This window comes from Helianthus annuus, chromosome 6 (genome assembly GCF_002127325.2).
Source record: "Helianthus annuus cultivar XRQ/B chromosome 6, HanXRQr2.0-SUNRISE, whole genome shotgun sequence".
NCBI lineage: Eukaryota > Viridiplantae > Streptophyta > Magnoliopsida > Asterales > Asteraceae > Helianthus > Helianthus annuus.
Genome location: NC_035438.2, coordinates 29815770 through 29836058, shown reverse-complemented (window position 1 = coordinate 29836058; position 20289 = coordinate 29815770). Strand labels below are relative to the sequence as shown.

Genomic DNA, 20289 nt, shown 5'->3' with positions numbered 1-20289 from the left:
ACAGATTCTTCAACCTTCGGCATTTGTTCTTTCTCTATCTTATATGTACCTGCACCAAAGATTGTAACAAGATCAAGAGGATTTCTATTATCATCGATATAACAGCCTCTTTTCATATCATACATTGAATTTCTTTTTGTTCCCAAACAAAAATTGATTCTTTTGTTTATTTCTTTTATCACTTCTAAACTCAAACCTTCCAAATTTATTTTTATCTTATCCAATAATTCTCTTTTCTTTTGATAATTCTCATAATCATGATTTTTAAGTTCGCTGATGAATTCATTCATAGTTAATTTTGAAAAATTAGAATTTTCTTTCAAATTTTTCAAAAAATCATCCCATTCAACTGATAAACCATTAGCGAACTTTGATACCATCTCAGCTTCTGATATCACTATTTGATTTTCCTTCAAATAGTCTATCAAACGATCAAAACGTTTCTCCAAATCATCCAATTTTTCATCTTTCTTACTCAAAAAGCAGTTGAAACGTTCATACCAAACTTCTTTTGATATTCTCTGATAAGAACAACTAAGATATCCTCGATACCAACTATTCATTCTCTCAAGATCATTGTTTTCTTGCACATCAAACCTCATCGTCATTTTTCACAAATCCAATACGTAATTGTTGACTAAAAAGCGAATCAACAATTTGTCAGATAAGCGGTCCGAGTGAGTTCAAATAAGCGATCTAAGTTGGATTAACACAAAAGCGGTCCAACTAATATCCTTTTGAGCGGTCCAAAATCTTGTCCAGATAAGCGGTTCCAACCACTAAACCAAATAAGCGGCCCAGACAAGTTTGTCGAATAAGCGGTCCAAACAAACTGTCCGAATAAGCGGTTCACAATCAGTCCAAATAAGCGGTTCAGAACTCGTTTGTTCAAGCGGCCCAAAAGATATCTGTTCGAGCGGTTTAAACTATGTCCGTTTGAGCGGTTCAAGAAGTGTTCAAACAAGCGATCCAAGATTGTTTGAATGAGCGATTCAAGTCACCAGTTTGGAGCGAACCAGAACCTAATTTGTACCAATCAGCGGTCCAACACGTGATCTAAGAGCGGTCCATACTGATGTCACTTCGAGCGATCCCAATAACGAACATGTTTTGACCTGCTAAAACTTCAAATTTTGGCACAAAACTTTCCAGGGTTTGTCTCGGTACTATAATGAACAGTCTGTGAAAATTTGAGCAAATTTTGACCGTGAAATCTTTCCGGATCAGTAAAAGAAGGTGTAGAAGTGAGAATTTCGAGCGAAAATCGAGCTAAACAGTAAGAACTCTTCCTCCTGAGCTCTGATACCACATGTAGGATCGTTTGCTGACCCGATGAGTCGTTCAGAAGAGCACTTAGACTAATCCAGAGGCGGAATTCATTGAATTAGTCTTCGTAAAGCTTGATTTCACACTTTAACGTCTCCTTTATTGATTATATATCAGTTTACAAGCACATGGAGACAATCGGACAGGACTTTGCCTTTTCACCTTCGAAAACACACACAACCAGCTACCTGGAACCGCCCATATGACACCTATATATAGGAGTCTTGGGCCGCTCATATGGACATGTCCATATGAGCGATCCAACCTAGTGACAAATGAGCGATCCATAATGATGACCACATAAGCGATCCTACTCATCTACCCTATAAGCGGTCCAATACAATTCAAGATTTCTCGTTTATCGTTTACTATACAAACAACCCTATCCTAAGACTCGAACGAAGATGTAGTCGACAGACAACTGCACCAACAGACTCCCCCTTGAATGTTGACGGAATCTTCAGTGAGAGTCTTCAATCATTTCCAGCTCTTCACTCTTGTTCGGTCTTCTTCAGGAACTCAGCCTGGAATCAAATCTTCTACAGAAACTTCTTCCTGAAATCATATGCCTGGGTCTTTCTCTGGTTTTAACTTTCGTCAGACTCCCCCTATCATCATGCTAGGATCTCTGTCTGGAAATCGTTATCACCATTGAAATCAACTCCTGGCTTTCTCTGTAGCAACAGGATCAGAAGCCTGCAAAACTCAAACACTCTATCACAAACCAAAATAATTGTGATTCAACTTAATGAATCAACTAATCATTTGATAACTTTTTAGAATTAAACACTGATTCACAAATTTGAAATATTTCAATTTCTGATTCAACTTAATGAATCATTTTAAACATTTCAAATGATTTAACCAACCTGTCTGTTCGTCAAGTTTAGCCTTTGAAATTTTGAATGTCAGCTCTTCAACATCAGTCATCGAAAATCTTTTTGGATTTTAAAACATAAAATGTAAATGCAAAAACAGAAATTTAATGCAAAACATATTTTTGTGAGTTTGTGCAAGAGGATCATATCAGTTTTTGAGACATAACACAAGCACCGTTAAGCTTTTAATCGTTTTAAGTTCTAAACGATTCACGTAGATTGACGATATAATTGTCCTCTTAAATTTTCATACAATTTTCAATCTATTCAGGATACTATTTAGGTATTTTATGAACTTAGTTCAATTCATGTGTCCCACCTCTTGAATATACTCCCGTATCCAGAATCCCAATATTCAGTCTTACAGGTATGAACACTACAATGATGTCTGTATATAAATTAGGGGAAAGATGCGAGAACTGAGGGATCTCAGGTCAGAACTTCCGTTCAGCAGAGAGATATCAGCTTCGACTTAGCAGTGTGTCCCCTTTAGAGGATCTTTTAGCTACAACAGATGATTATCAATTTTATTGTCTAATCATTCTGAGGGCTATAATGCTATGTTTCAAGCATTTTGCAGAAAGTATTAGCCAAGGACTAGGTCAGAACTACCGTTCAGCAGAAGTCCCGGAATAATACCCCAGACATCATAGAGTATAAACACCTAGTATATCAGAATACGAGACCTTTCAAACGAGATTTCAGGGGTTACCTATATATCCAAGTAGTGTTCCCCACGAATTTCACAAGTTTGAAATTTTAGGTTTATATCCCGAATAAATCTACTAAATGTACAAAAACCTATCGTCATATCATTAGTGAGACCGTTTATCACATTTTACATTACATTTCTTTAGCATGCTGTGATAGTCCACTGATTTACAATCATTTCCTCTTTTTGCAACAAAACTCATTTTCAATGTTTCAATTTTTTTAAATTTTTCAAAATTTTCTTACTCCCCCTAAAATCAAAATATGTTTCAAAATTTTCTTTAGCATGCGTGTGTTTATGTCGCCAGGAGCAAGCACAAGATGAACCCCCTTCAAGTCTCACTAAATTAAGCAAATTGAGGCCCTAATCAAGACAATTACTCTTGCATGTTGGTAGATTCTGGATCATCTAAGCTTAATACACCATAAGGTAACAAGAATTTTACGATTTGATAATCTTGTATACATGGGGTTTCAAGAAATCTTTGAATTTATATGAAATTAGTATGATTATGAGTTAGAATCACCAATTAGAGAATGATAAACCCTTGTAGAATGTTGAATTGGTGTTTAAAGAGAAAAAACCCACTTAGGTCAAGATAATGGTTCTATGTAATATGGAATCTTGTTGTAAAAATTTGTATAAAAATGTTGTATGATGATATTCTTGCTTAAATTCGATATGGGAAATTGAATTGGGTTGGAGGTTATATGAGATGTTGAGTGAAATTGATGTTATTAGAGTTATTGATATGAATGGGTCAATAAGGCATAAAATAGTTGTACATTATGCTTAACTATTAGTATGCACGCCAAGTGTTTGTCAAAATGCTCGAACGAATTAACCACGGGATTTACAATGTAGAATGGTTAGAATAGAGAGTCGGTTGTTTGCTAATGAAAGTATGTTGATATTGGAAGGAAAAGAATGACGTGAATCTAAAGCATGTGATTATTGATTATAGGGATCAAACAAGAAAGCTCGAGTCACTCCGGATCACATACAAACAACGACAAAGGTAAGTTCTTGCTTACATAACGTTATTAGCATGTATTGTCGTAGCTTACTATTGTTCAATGGTTGAAGTTGTTTCCTTGTAACGAGTTATTGCAAGCCGATTATGTAATTTAGGTATGGGTCGAATGAGTTAGAAGAGTAATGTGAAAAATGGAAGAAACTTCATGTTCGGAAGAAGGTTTACTTGAGGGTCATGTTTGTAATTAACGTTGTATGAATTTTAGTAACTAAATGTCTAACGGTTTGGTTGTATGTAGGTAAAGCGACTTGTTAAATGGCGTTACTTGGATCGAACACATTCATGATGCACGCTTCCGTGAAGAAACTAGTTTTAGTCAAAACTTTTGTTAAATGCTTTCCTTTTGTTCCAAACGGGTCTTTTGTAAGTTTTATGATCCGAAAGTGGTAGATGTTGAACTTATAGTTAAAAGACTATGTTAGTAGTTTATGTAATGTTTGGGTTAAAAACTTTTGTAGTCGTTATGTTGTTCGTTACCAAGTTAAATGCAGAATTTTGGTTTGTAAATTATTCGACCCGTTTACTATTTTTGTTAAATGAAAGTTCGTTAGTGTCTTTAAAAAAGTTTGGATCTTACATAAGGTGGATAATGGATGATGGTGGTGGATGGATGTGGGTGTTGTAGTGGTGGTGGAGTGGTGGTGAAGTGGGAGAGAGGTGGTTTGCCAAGGGATGCCTTTGAAGTGAACCAAGCACCCCTATTTATAGCCTAAACAGAAGCCTGGCCACGGCCCCGTGTCTGCTGGACACGGCCCCGTGGCCATCCTCTTTCTCTTTCTTCATTAATTAGAATTGTCTGCATTAGACTCCACACGACCTCGTGTTCGCTGGGCACGGCCCCGTGTGCAGAAGCGTATCTGTACTATCAAGATTTGCAAGATTTTGCGAATCTTAGCGTTGACCACGCCCTGTGCTGAGCTGGGCACGCCCCCGTGCTGGGAATGGAAGCTTCTACAACTTTGTCATTTTTTGCAGACTTCTGACCACGCCCCTGTGTCCGCTGGGCCCGGGCCATAGTCAGCCTTCTATTTCTTCTTTTTGCTTGGGGAGATGCTGTCGAGGGGTCGGGCATGCCACGTTTATTCCTTTTCTTTGTATTTATTAGTTTTTGCTGCATATTTGTTCCTTTTATGCATTTAAGCTCATTTGGTCCTAAAAATACAAAAGGAAGACAAAAGCACCCTTTTTCCAACATTAGTACTAAAAAGGGTTAGTTTTATGCCTTATTTGATGTAATTTATATGTTGCATTTACACACATCACTACATGTTGCCACGTGTCGCCACGTGGCAGAACTGTAGGGGTGACTCATGGCACCTAAGGCCTAGCACACCCCGTCGCGTGATGCGGCGGGGAATGTGGAGTTGGTCGTGTGACGCGACGGCGTCGAATTCCAGCAATAAATAGAGCAGTTCTTGGGCATTCCAAACTACTCATATTCGATTTTTGAATCTCTTTCTCTCATTTTTCTGTCCCGATTCCTATGTACGAAACCCTAATTGCTGAAACGATACCCTATCAAATTGATCTGAAACCCTAGCAACGAAAAGCTAAAGTTCCGCCTGATTAAGGTGATACTTTATACGTTGCGGTTTTGATCTCATGATTGTCGTTAAAAGTTTGACTTGGTTTCTTACACTAATCCGTATCACATTTTGGTATATCTAGAAATTAGAACTTATAACTAGGGGGATGCTAAACCAGGAAAACTTAGTGGTTAAAGAAAACATAGCGGTTAAGAAAACCTAGCAGTTAAGAAAGCTTAGTGGTTAAGTAAACTTAATAACTAAGAAAACTTAACAGCTAAGTAAGCTAAGTAAGTTAATTAAATAATCGGTTAAGTAAGTTAGTAAGTTAATTAATTAATCGATTAAGTAAGTTACTTAATTAAATAGTTAAAGTAAAATTAATTAGTTAAACAACTAAGTTTAACAACAAAACGGTTAAGTAAGTTTTATAACTTAACATCTAAATAGATATATATATAAGGTAGATAACATCTAAATATGTATATAGATGGGAATAAGAATTACTGATAGATGGAAATGAAAAAATATGTAGCAAGTTATGTCTCTAAGTATTTAATTTGTTAGCAAGTTAAAATTGAACGTTAGAAACCTTTAGGTTTACTTCAATGATTAGAAATGCTAGTATGGAAATGAGATTGATAACAAATAGATGTTGTTACCAAAATAATCGAAACCCAGGAAAAGATCGACGAGAACCAGCATGAGAAAAACCAAGTTTTGGTCATCGTCGTGTGACGCGATGAGATCCTTAAGGACCGTCGCGTAGCGCGGCGGGTCCAGATTCCCCGGATGCCACATGTTGCTACGTGTCGCCATGTTGCAGACCTATAGGGGTGACTCATGCCACCTAAGCCCTAGCAGACCTCGCCGCGTGATGCGATGGGGGAATGTAGAGTTGGTCACGTGACGTGACGATGTCGAATTCCAGCTATAAATAGAGCAGTCTTTGGGCATTCCAAACTGCTCATATTCGATTTCTGAATCTCTTTCTCTCGTTTTTCTGTCTCGATTCCTGTGTACCAAACCCTAATCGCTGAAATGATACCCTATCCAATCGATCTGAAACCCTATCAACGAAAAGCTGAAGTTCTGCCTGATTAAGGTGATACTTTATACGTTGCAGTTTTGATCTCGTGATTGTCATTAAAAGTTTGATTTGGTTTCTTACACTAATCCTTATCACATTTTGGTATATCTAGAAATTAGAACTTATAACTAGGGGGCTTCTAAACCAGGAAAACTTAGTGGTTAAAGAAAACATAGCGGTTAAGAAAACCTAGCAGTTAAGAAAGCTTAGTGGTTAAGTAAACTTAATAACTAAGGAAACTTAATAGGAAATGAAACTTAACAGCTAAGTAAGCTAAGTAAGTTAATTAATTAATCGGTTAAGTAAGTTAGCAAGTTAATTAATTAATCGTTTAAGTAAGTTACTTAATTAAACAGTTAAAGTAAAACTAATTAGTTAAACAGCTATGTTTAACAACAAAACTGAAGAAACACCGGATCTAAATTGACCAGAATCAATTAGATCTGGGGGGTAGGGTTTCTGCATAAAAAGGTTAATCCTCTCGTCGATTGCCGGATGGAGATACTTCACAAGAGAACACTACAAAACAAAAAGCCGTTAGACTCACCACGGGGAGAATGGGGGTTCTCTCCGTTACCACCCTCCGGCGTGAGAATAAGTACAGTGATCTCAAAGAAGAAGATGAAGTAGTAAGAGTGAAAGTATGTGAAAGTAGCTTTTGAGATCATAACTAAATTCCCATATTTATAACCAAGGTTTTGGTGCCAAAAAGGTGATGGAGGTAATGATGGAAATTACTTTTCGTTAACAGTTATTTCTTCTTCCGTTAATAACTAACTCCACATCCATGCACACAGATCGTTGATCTAATCAAAGGCTGGGGAGGTGCTACGTGGAAAGTGGTTTGTTATAGATCCACCTTTAAGTTTGTTGCTATTATCGTGACTTAGATGAGCGACTAGGATGTTGCCACGTCACATTCGGTTATAACCGAATGAAGCCATGCACGATGAGCACTTAAGGCCTTCTAGAAGATCTACAGCTGTAAACCATTGCATTATTGCTACGTGTCCATTCTGTTGTAACAGAAAAGATTCCTTTTGTGCAAGTCCTGATTTCATGCGTGCTGATATGTTTAGGACTTCATCTTCCAGCCTAACTGTACCTTGCGCGAGCCCACGCAAGGATGTTAGTTAAATATTTGTCTTTCTTTTCTCCGGCGCATGGTCATCGAAGATTGATCCTTCCAAACCTTGTTTTAGAACCGCTGCGCGGCCACGCAGGCTCTTGTTTAAGATGATTTTGGATTGAAGTTATGGTATGGTCCTATGTGCTTGCGCAAGTTTTTTGGGACCATACCCCTTCACGTCCCCCCAGTCCAGTGTTGCTCCTATGCGCCAATGGCAAGTAGGTCACTGGACTATAAAAATGAAGTGTGCGCTTTTGCTGTTGAGAGGTAAGCAAGTTGTTTGGCGTAAGGTATGAAGATATGTCTTTGCAGGAGATATTTCCTTTACTTCAAGCTGAGGTTTTCATAATTTGAATTTTGAAAACACTTGATTTATGGCAGGAAAGTTGGTAAAAGGTACTGTACTGATACTGACATGTGACGGTTAAGTGACAAGCTATCACCCGTGTCAGTCGTCAAACATTAATTGGGTGTCGTCATACGTGGTTTCCAAGCGCGCGTGAAGCCCCTTCTTGTTCCCCACTCGCCCTTATTGCCTTGGTAACCGTGTTTTCCTGAAAAAGGGGTTTTACGGTTTTCGAGAGCATTAATGGCGATGAGTATATATATTCTTGTGAAACTTCCTCTTTAGGCACTTTTCTATGAAACCTTTCGTGTTCCTCCTCTATTTCTTCTTTAAAAGGTCTACAACTGTTTTTCTTTGATCTCCATGTCCACCTGTGAAAACCAAGAGAACCTAGAGGAGATGTCGTCTGCTTTGCCTTCCATAAAATGGTCTGAAGAGATCTTTAATGATCTGGTAAAAATTTTCAAATTTCCGGTGAGTTGGGGTGCGATTTACCCTCAAGAAGGGCAAACGACGGCTCAAGCTCCGGCCAGCTATATTACCTTATTTTGGGATTATTTTGCTAAGGGAAACTTCCGGTTGCCAGCAACAAAATTGGTTCTTGAGGTTCTGAGTTACTATAAATTTCATATATCTCAGTTGAATCCCATGGGGATGGTTCTAATCCGGCGTTTTGAGTTTCTTTGCCAATTGATGCATATTGAGCCCTTGGTTGATCGATTTCGAGTATTCTATCTGCTGCATTGTTCTCAAGCTTTCTACTCATTTGCGCAACGTCCAACAGCCAAGAAGATTCTGCTTGTGCCTCCGAAATCGTTCCATGAATGGAAAACCAAGTTCTTTTATATCAAAACAGGAGTAATTCCGATGAAGATGAGCTTCCGAGGTGCAGAGGATATTTTGATAGAGACCCTTAAGACTTCGGAGACAGAAATATGGTATCAAGATATTAAGGATGTTCCTTCTATTGAACTGCCTGAAAAGGATTTGGTTGCTGCTAGAATGAGTTTGCACTAGAAAGCAGATCGTCATGATAAGCCAGTTTACGTAGAAGATGACAAGAGTAAGTCTTGAAATCTTTTCTTACTATTATGCGAAACTGTTTGTTATCGATTTGTTCTTTGCAGTTGTTGCCTTGTACGTTGTGGCGTACAAGAAAGAAAAAGGGAAAATGTCCACAGTCTAGAAAGGTGCGGATGAGGAGACGTGGTATCATCAGATAGTGAAAAACTTTGCGCTTCCAAAGGATGCAGATCTGAATGCGCAACCATCTATTGGTGTTGGTACGTTTCTTCTTAATATTTTTTAGGTAATATTGCAATATTAATCTTTGCTGATGTTGCGCTCTGGGTAATATTGCAATATTTCTTCTTTTGTATAGGTGAGTTGATCAACTTAGGCGTAGGCCCGGAATCTAAGAAGAAAAAACGCGGACCTGTTGCCTCCACTATCTCCAAGAAAGTTGATGCGCCGAAGGCGGATATCCTGAAAGAAGAGAAGAAGAAAGGTTTGCGCCTTGTTTCTGAACCTTGGTGTGATTACATAGTGGTGTCTGACACGTTAGAGGGTCTTGCGCCTGTAGTTGTGAAACAACCCAAGGCGGAGCCCCGAGACACCGCGGACATCCCACCGTCAAACCCAGAGGAACCCATTGATCTTGAATCAAGTCCCGAGCCCTTGGTGAGGACCAAGGCAGTCAAAAGGAAGAAACCTGAAGGCGAAGCTATGGCGCAGCCTGCTAAGAAGATCTTGAGGAAAAAGATCAGCAAGAAAGGCAATCTTGACGCCCTGGCTGCAAAACTTTCCCCTGGTAAGGCTTGTTTCAAGTTCCCATTATCATACAATGAAATATCTTAATGAACTTTCCTTTGCAGAAAAACCTGTTCATCAAGAGTCGTCATCCGCTTTCAATGATGACCTGTGACGTCACCCCCTCGTATGTCTATCAAAGAAAAATTAGAGGGTACTAAGACTGTGGAAGCAGAGGTGAAGAAGACTGTGGAGGTGGAAGCAGAAAAAGCTGCAGAGGTGGAGACAGCTGATGCTGGTGTTACCAAGCCAAAGTCTCCTGAGGTTGTGGCGCAGGGGCCAGAAAAGGAAAAATTCATTAATGAAGAAGTGCCAGTGATAACTGTTCCTTCTTCCTCTGTGCCTGCTTCCGAACTTCCAACAGATGATGTTCAAGAAAATCCAGTGCATGTTGAGCAAGGCTTTGTCATTCATGATGAAGAGGAAAATTCTCCTATCTGCCCGGATGAGACTCCAGGGGATTATTATTATAGGACATATTCGGAGAAGAAAGCCTTTGACATCCATGTGCCTGTGTGCAAATTGAAGCAAGGCTGCGCATTCTCGGATTGGCAAGTATGCCGTGATTAGCTGCAGGGTATTTTTCCGCCTGCTGAAATCAAGTTCCAAGAAGAACAGTCCCATGAGCGTACCTACCACTCATACCTTGAAGAGACTGCCAGTTCAACTTCAACCACTCATCGAATAGTGCGCGAATGGCGCAGCATGCACAAAGAGTGGGATGCTTTTGAATCTTCCAAAAAAGAAGTTGCTGAAGAAAAGGCGAAGGTTGCTGTGTTGAGGGCTAAGCTTGAAGCTGATCAAGCCAAGTTCGAGAGTGAGCAAAAGACAGAAGAGTGGTCCGCTATGGGATAGAAGAAAAAAGCGGAAGCTGAAGCTGCTCAACTTGCGGAGGCTCGCAAGCGGTGGAAAGAGATTTGTGAGAAAGATAACAATGAGAAGAGGGTTCTTCGTACTGATGTGAACAATCTTAAAGCTAAGATTAAGAAATTAAAGAAAGACAAAGCGGATGCGGAAGCTGCCCGTGATGAAGCTCGTTCTCACAGGGAAAGGAGTGAGTAGAGAGAGGTACAAACTTGCGCAACCCTTGCCCTTAGAAATAAAGAAGATTGAAGAACTTACTTCTTTATTAACTGATCAGGAACAAACCAAGGTGGGACTTGAGTCTGCCAAGAAAGATTTGCAACTCGAAAGAGTTGAAAAGGCTGAAGCTGCACGCCGTCTCGCCGAGACCGAAGAAAAACTTGAAAGTTCTGAGACTGTGAGGGTGACAGTGGAAAGCTTGATTGAGCCCTTGCAGAATGATATGCTATGGATGAAACATCATGGAATCATAAATGTTAGTATCTGAATCCCTCTGTATTATGCTGAATGAGTTTGTATCTAAACTTATTGTGACTTCTGTCAGCGCAGGTTGCAAATTAAATCTTGAACTCAACTGATTTGGACCAAACCGTTGCTAACCTGATGGTGACCGCGCACAGTGATGGGTATACACAAGTATATGCAGAGTGTACCCAACATTTCACTAATGCTCTGAGGGTTGATTGGGATACCAATAGATCTGCCACCCGCGGGGTTGACACCGGTGCTGCCCATGCAGCTGCTAAAGCCGAATATAATAACCTGCGCCTTCCAGTGATGGATGTGGTGACCACTGCGCTGCAGTCTGAGGACTTTGTGAATCAGCTGAAGGAGATATTCCCTGATGAAGCGGATGCTTCAGATGAAGAAGACCTAGAGTAGGTCGTTGTACTTGTGGAAGTTGTTGTTTGAACATGTTTGGGATGTGGGATTGATGTGCACAAAATGCAACATATAAATTACATCAAATGTGGCATAAAACTAACCCTTTTTTAGTACTAATGTTGGAAAAAGTGTGTTTTTCTCTTCCTTTTGTATTTTCAGGATTAAATGAGCTCAAATGAACAAAAGAAGCAAAAAGGCTGCTAAATCTAACGTAAATACAAGAAAAGGAACAAACGTGGCATGCCCGACCCCCAGACAGCATCTTCCCAAGCAAAAACAAGAGAACAGAAGGCTGAACATGCCCCGTGCTTAGTGAGCACGGGGGCGTGCCCAAGTGTCTGCAGAAAAGACAAAGTTGTAGAAGCTTCTATCACCCACCACGGGGGCGTGCCCAGCGGACACGGGGCCGTGGTCAACTCTAAGATTCGCAGAATCTGAGGAAATCTTGATACTACATATACGCTTCTGCACATGGGGTCGTGCCAACGGACACGAGGGTGTGGTCAACTAATGCAGACAAACTGCAATTAATGAAGAAAGAGAAGGAGGATGGACACGGGGCCGTGCCCAATGGACACGGGGCCGTGCCCGAGCTGCTGTTCAGGCTATAAATAGGGGTGCTTGGCTCATTTGCAAATCATCCCTTGGCACACCACCTCTATCACGCTTCACCCACACTCCACCACCACCACAACACCATCATCCACCACCATCATCCATCATCCATCATAGAGTGTGTGAGTCGTCTCGGGATCCAAGATTGATCGTAAGAGTTCTTGATAATCAAAGGCCATGTTTACCTAAGTCTCTTACATCACTTAGTGAAGACAAGTGTCTAGTGTAATACTTTTTATTTTTAATCTTTTCGCACTTTTTATTTGGTTATGTATTAATGACTTTAATAATTAGTTTCTTATGTTGAAGGTGATTCTTCCTTATCATTTGTCCGTGGTGTCTTGGCATTATTTTACTGTCTATATAAAATAAAAGATTTTCACCATTCATATCTCCACGGTCTATATGGAGATATGTTGTCTACCTGGTCGGGGGTTAAGGGAATGGTTTGGTAAGAGTCTTGCCTTGTTCAGTGTATTGATCCTGCAAGGACCTGGGTCAAATTTAGTAGGACCTCCTTCAATACCCACCGGTATTGGATGGCGGGGGTCCAAACTCTTTGATCCCCTCATATGTAAGCTACTATTAAAACTTTAACCCGGCTACTTAGGACTGTATCCCTGCTGACTCAGACTACTTAGCCGAGGGTAACGTCACCTTCAAAAGAGGGGCCTACCACATTATGCATTAATAACTTAATTAATTATCTTTCAATAATCCGACCCTTTAGGATTGTATCCTTGCTGACTCAAACTTCTGGGTTGAGGGTAATGTCAACTTCAAAAGAGGGGCCTACTACAATAACTAAGATAATCTCTTAAAAATTGCACAAGTGCAGAAATAATCAAAGGTTACACTACACACGAGTCGGATCCAAGTGATTCATCTTATCTATCTGTTTTACTTTTATTTTTATTTTCAGCATTTTTAGTTTTTATTTTCTAGTTTAAAACATTTTTCAAAACTTTTGATTTGATTAGACGTTGAGGATAAACCGGTACTAAAAGCTCTTGTGTCCTTGGACGACCTCGGTATCTTACCAACACTATACTACGCTCACGATGGGTGCACTTGCCCATATGTGTGTTTGGTGTTAGTAAAATATCGTGTTTTATAAATTTAAAACTTGATTAACGTGTAAAAAGGGCTAAAAATATATATAAAAATATACAACACCACACGCGCATCAGGGATCCCGTTTTGTAATGTTTGTTAATGCGTTTGTGCGCAAGTAACTTTTGTTAATATATGATATGTTTCAATTACAATATTTGCATGAGTACAATTACTTTGTTTAGGTAAGACAAATAACGATGGCATAAAGCTCATGTATGAACGTAGGACTGGACCTTGCGCAATACCTGTGACTGCGGACCGTTCATGAGACTTGTATTAGATTACCATAGTGTTTTTGTGCTTACCAAAAGAAATTGCATGCATTTGTAATAAAACATAAAGGCGTAATGTAAGTAACAGACTTTGCATTAATAGGTGATAAGGCGCAGAGGCGAGCAGATACAAAGCTGCTAAGATTACATTTTAGGATAATTAAGATAACTCAAGTTGAGGCGCATGTAAGTAGCTATCCTTGTGTTATATGTTGAGTAGTTGTAAGAAACTTGTCAAATATAAAGGAAGCTAAGATTACATGCGCGGTGCACCACCTTGGACCATCAAGTTTGCTTTGCTTTCTTGTTGCTGGGTCCTTCATCTCCGTGGGTGATCTGTCGAATCTCTTTTCACACATTTTGTACCAAATGAGTAAGTTCCCCGCTTTTGAGTGCCTTTTCTATTTCACTGCGCAGGCTGATACAGTTGTCGGTGGTGTGACATGTATCGTTGTGATACTCACAAAAAATATTTGGATCTTGTCCCCGCTTGTTCTTCATCTGCTGTGGCGGTTTGAATTGATAATTTTCAGTGCTGAGTACCTCCGCGGGCGTTTTGGTGAGGGGCGTCCATTGCCTTTTGCGATTTTCTTGCTTGATTTCTTTCTGAGCTGTGATTTTGTTGATTATTGTGCGGGCATCCACTGAAGAGTATGCACTCGAAGTTGAATCTTTCCAGTTTTTCTTGAACTTTCGGCCACTGTTTTCGCTCATGTCTTGAGGACGATTCTGGGGTAGCGGTGGTCAGTTGGAGCTTAAATTGCACTCAGTCTGAGCATAAACCTTGGCTGCGGCCATCAACTTCTCCTAGCTCTTTGGCAATCCCTTAGTTCCTGATAACACTTTTATCATGTCATCACACTGTACTGCGTATTTGAATTGTGCGTGAATTAGGTGCTCGTGCACATCACCAATCTCCAACACTTCTTTGTTATATCGCGTGATGAAATCTTCCAAACTTTCATCATCTCTCCACCAGATGTTCATGACATCTGCAGAGTCCCGGATAGAGCGCCGCTTCTGACTGAAATGGACTAAGAATTTTTTTCTTGAGATCAACCCAGGATGTTAACTTGCCTATTGGTAAGTTGTCAAACCAAAGGCGCGCGACGCCTGTGAGGGTTTGGACGAACAAGTGACACCACATAGGTAGTGTCCATCCACCGATTAGCCCTACGCTGGTGAATACGCGCAAATGATCATCGGGATCTGACAATCCATTGAACTTCCCTATGTTTGAAGGTAATTTTGCCCGCTCGAGGGGAGCCAGTGCAATTTCTCTGACAAACTTGGAATTCTCAGCAGCTTCCGCCAGTCAATCGATCAGATTGTAATCATACTGTGCTTCTGGATTGTACACCACACGTATTTTTGGTTTATAATTTGCATGATCCTTTTGCAACCGATTGAAAACACTTGTGATATCATCCTCATTATATGTTCTATCGTATTCATCGGTCTGAGTGTCCCGTTTTTGTGAGAAACGCGGGACCAGCAGTGAATGGACAAATTGTTTTCTCTGGGTGTGCTGCTCTTCACGTTGATCCCGATGTCTAGTACTAGAATGAGTAGACTCATATCTAGTGCGAGACTGGGAATTAACTTATGTATCTTCGACTGACATGTATGATGATAAATCGTAATGTAAAACTCGAGGTGCAGATGGAGCTCGCACCTGAGCTGCAGATCTACATGCCTGTGGTGCCGTTTGAGCAGTTTGTGCACAAAGTTGTGCATAAACGGCATTCAAGGCTCCTTGAGATTTGACAAACTAGGAAATCGGAGTTTCACCAGGAGGTAGGATCGAACTAATCGGAATTTCAGGCTGAACACCTGGAGTAACAGGATCGTTCACGTGATTCGTATCATGTTGAACTTCGTTGTCATCAGAAGCTTCTTCCACGATTCCTTCGACACGGGAGGCATGAGAAAAATTGCCCCAGTTCTCGGATCAAGGACCTGGTGTAACACCTCGAAATTTTGTGTCCAATAATGTGTTAACACCTGTCATGAGTTCACACGTGGCATTAAATATTAAATAAAGGACTGAAGTTGACAAACCTTGTAAGTATGTAAATTCGAGGGTTATAAATGTCAACAAAGGGAAAATATACTGTATAGTAACCCTAAACGATGCTCGTACCTTCAAACGAATAAATCATGGATCGTACGGAGCGAAATGCAGAAGAAAGTGAGAGATTACAAGCTGCAGGGGTTAACTGTGTCAACATGTTTAATTATACCTCTGAGTGACCCTTTGAAGAACCCGAAGCTTTGTAACAGTAAAATATACTCACTAGAATATACTATATAAATTTCGCGAAGTTCCGTTTTAAAACGAGAAAGTTATGACCAAATTCGTATGAGAGGGGTTAAAAGCATCAACAATGAAAGCTAAGGCTTTTCGGATAGTAATTAAACTAACCGGGGACTTAATAATGCGAGTAAAGGTCACGAGGCCCTTAACGGTAAATAATCGAGGGCCAAATCGCAAAGTTACCCCTTCGAAACCGAAAGGTCAGGTTAATGATTACAAAAGATTTGAAAATCTTGAAATTTAGGCCTTAGGCGGCCCGCCTGAGTGAAATAAGCAAGTTGAAGCGGGCCGCGAGCCACCTGTAGATACGTTTCCTGACATGAAGATCCAGGCGGCCCGCGTGCAAGTAGCCTGAATCTAATGCGGGCCGCGTACAAGTCCCAGATGCAGAAACTTTGGACAGATTCAATGATTTAGCTTGTGAACGATCTTGTGAGCAATTAATGAAGCATGGGCGCCCTCTACATGACCCCTAGCACCCAGGGCCACCTGCTGAACATCCATGATGCCTTGTAGGTTGATGTGTAATGATCTTAAGTCCATTTTTTCACTATAAAAGGCACCACATTGTGCATAAGTGAAACACACCTCAAAACCTGCCTTCTGATCATTCTTGGAGCTCTCAAGCATTCCTCTATCATTCTTAGTCGTGCACCAAGCTTCTGTAAGTTGCCTAATCCTTTGTGGTTTCGTTTTTCCATAGTTTTAGCCTAAAAGTCAATCCGTCGTAACTAACGATTGACTTGGCGATAAATCACGAATGGTCTAGTGATTTGTCGAATCAAAGATAGTTATATGATGGTAATCATGTGGGCATTAAACCCCTAAAAGGGCACCCTCTGATTCCCACTCTAACTAGTTCAAATATCGAGTCAAACGTGCTTAGAAAAAGTCAACAGAAATGTCATTTTGCGATTTCTTGCATAATCTGTAATGTAGATGATATGTAACCTGTTTGAACACTCATAAAACATGATAATAAGTATATAAACTAGTCTAAGCTTGTTTGATCCGACCATTTATCGTTTTGACACGGTTCGGAGCCGAAAGTCGCAAAAGTTTGACTTTTGCATTGACTTCAGTTCTGACCCGTTAATATTTGATTTAGATATGCCTTAGGACTCTCTTAGGACCAGGTTACATGATGGTATAACCCTCTGTGACCGGTTCGTTGGTTGTCCGAGTCTTTTACACATTTCCGTTAAATGCTTAAAAGTTGACCGTAACGCCCTTTTTGATTTAAAACGAGGATTTCGGACATGTGAAAGAATCATAACCTTAGTTACTGATTTCTAAGCATGTCCCTAAAATTTCATGGCAATCCGAGGTCCAGAATAGGAGTTATGCTAAATAGCGCAAATTGCGAAACTTTAGTAATTAAATAGCGCAATTAGCATAACGCCTACCTAAACCCGGATTTCGACACCAAACCTTTTACTCACTAATGTAAAATAATATTTTGGTATTTTTAAATATTTTTAATTATTTTTAACCTGCTCATAACCTGCGGTTATGGCAACGGTTCGGTAAATACCGAATATACCCTTTTCGGCCATAACTTGAGTTCTACAAGGTCTTTTGACCCGATTCCAGTTGCTACTGATTTTAAATAATAAATAAATTATTTTAGACTTTATAAACTATTCGGGAAACTCAGATTTCCTGTAGAACTCAGAAACCTCTTTTATAATCTTTAAAAAGACCGAAATACCCCTACGGGGCATAATATTAACTTAAACTCGTTATGGGCATTATGGAAGATATCCTACTGATACCACAACCTCTTTAAAGCATGTTGACTTAGGAAAACAGTGTAGGACTCTTACGGATTACCCGTTGCGCCTTTTGCGCGCACGGTTCGGCTTATGTAACTAGTTTACATAAATTAGCCGAAACGGGTCAAACCATATTGTTTTGACCCCAAAACCCAGAGTATGATTATTATACCCCTATAAAACAAGTCTTCAAACTTGTTGACTCAAAATCACACTCCATTCACGGTTTCCGCCCTTCACGCGATTAAACCGTAACTATCCTACGAAACTGACCGGTCTAAGCTACGGCTAAATTAAAGACCCGTTAGGATTCTAATAGGTTAATTTAAACCTTCGTTCTAGAATAGGGGACCAGTAAAAGCTATCTGCACTTTATTTCAATTAAGGAATTATACTTGCAAAGGTAAATACTTTTAACTTATTTTCCGTTATACGGGCTTGGGTTACGGTATCTAAAATACCGCTTGGTCGGGCAATTGACCCCAACTCATTAGTAGTTAGGTATTATCAATGTGACCCGTTTAAAAACTTGTTTTGTTGGCTTTACGCCTTTGGGGGCTTAGTGACCATGTCCCGGATATCCTTGGCAGCATTTACGAATGGCCACGACCTTGACATCCCGGTGTAGGCGTACACTCGGCATTATGTCCATGATTATAAAAGTGTAGCCGTTGGTTACCCGCCACGGTTTTATGTTATGTGGTGTGTCTATTAAACTTTAACCCGGCACGACCCGGGCGACCGAACGCATAGTAACATGTAATTCTTTACAAGATTTGATTATAAATTATCCCAAGTTATAAAGAGTTTGTGCCTTGAGCATTTAAACCAATTTTATCGAACATTTTACAACAGTGTCAGTTGAATGTATTTACCAGTGTAAACTGACGTATTTTCCCCAAAAGACTAAATGCAGGTACTATGCGTAATTGGCTGGGATTTCTCCTTAGCATCATTAGAAGTCTCGCAAGCTTAAGATGCCTGAAGTCTGTTGAACAATACTTTTGTTATTATTATTAGATCCCCTGTGGATTTTATTTCAACAATGGTGATACTTTGATATTACACTTAATGTTGAAATATATATTTATCTTTATGCTTCCGCTGTGCATTCATATATTGTGTGGTTTGATTATATTGTTGCCAACTATGTCACGGTAATCCCCCACCGGGCCCACCGGCGAGACACGTGGAAATCGGGGTGTGACACCTGGTGGGTAATTTGACGGACCTTCTGCCATTGAAAACAGAAGAGAGAGAAATGAATCTAATCGAGAGGATGAGAATAAAAGTAGAAAATCGGTGGGCACCAATGAAGAGACACCGGATCTAATTTGACCGGAATCAATTAGATCTGAGGGTAGGGTTTCTACATAAAAAGGTTAATCCTCTTGTCGATTGTCAGATGGAGATACTTCACCAGAGAGCACTGCAAAACAGAAAGCCGTTAGACTCACCACGGGGAGAATGGGGGTTCTCTCCGTGACCACTCTCCTGCGTGAGAATAAGTACAGTGATCTAAAAGAAGAAGATGAAGTAGTAAGAGTGAAAGTAGCTTTTGAGATCATACCTGAATTCCCATATTTATAACCAAGGTACTGGCGCCAAAAAGGTGATGGAGGTAATGACGGAAATTGCTTTTGGTTAACAGTTATTTCTTCTTCCGTTAATAGTTAACTCCACATCCATGCACACGGATCGTGGATCTGATCAAAGGCTGGGGAGGTGCCACGTGGAAAGTGGTTTGTTATAGATCCACCTTAAGTTTGTTGCCATCATCGTGACTTAGATGAGCGACTAGGATGTTGCCACGTCACATTCGGTTATAACCGAATGAAGCCATGCATGATGAGCACTTAAGGCGTTCTAGAAGATCTACAACTGTAAACCATTGCATTATTGCCATGTGTCCATTCTGTTGTAACAGAAAAGATTCCTTTTGTTCAAGTCCTGATTTCATGCGTGCGGATATGTTTAGGACTTCATCTTCCAGCCTAATTGTACCCTTGCGCGAGCCTGCGCAAGGGTGTTAGTTGAATATTTGTGTTTCCTTTCTCCAGCGCATGGTCATCGAAGACTGATCCTTCCAAAACTTGTTTTAGAACCGCTGTGCGGCCGCACAGGGTCTTGTTTAAGATGATTTTGGAATGAAGTTATGGTATGGTCCTATGTGCTTGCGTAAGGTTTTTGGGACCATACCCCTTCAAAAACGGTTAAGTAAGTTTTATAACTTAACATCTAAATAGATATATATAAGGTAGATAACATCTAAATAAGTATAAGGAAGATATATATAAGGAAGGTATATATGGTAGATAACAACTGGGAAAGTAGTATATGGGTAGCTAGTAACTAGGGAAGGTATATATAAAACTTCCTAGAAAAGAAAGGCATATTCCTTACCTATAAATAAGAAGCTTAGGATTCATTTTTCCTTGCCCATTCTTTCTCTTCTTCTCTCTATACGTTGGCGTTCTAACCAATAATCACCGATACAATATTCTGTTCGATCGATGAGAGAACCAACTAACGAATGCCAAAGTGCTGTCTGAATAAGGCTATACTTTGTTAACTTACGTTATGGTTCTGATCA

General features: G+C 40.0%; 1 long non-coding RNA gene across 1 annotated transcript; it reads left to right on the top strand.

Annotated features, from left to right (window-relative positions):
• The first annotated feature begins 3215 nt into the window (after positions 1 to 3215).
• LOC110897161 lies at positions 3216 to 4462 on the top strand. Its single transcript, XR_002568497.1, has 3 exons — positions 3216 to 3345; positions 3881 to 3934; positions 4191 to 4462. It is a non-coding gene; the product is annotated as an uncharacterized LOC110897161 (long non-coding RNA).
• Positions 4463 to 20289: the final 15827 nt, after the last annotated feature.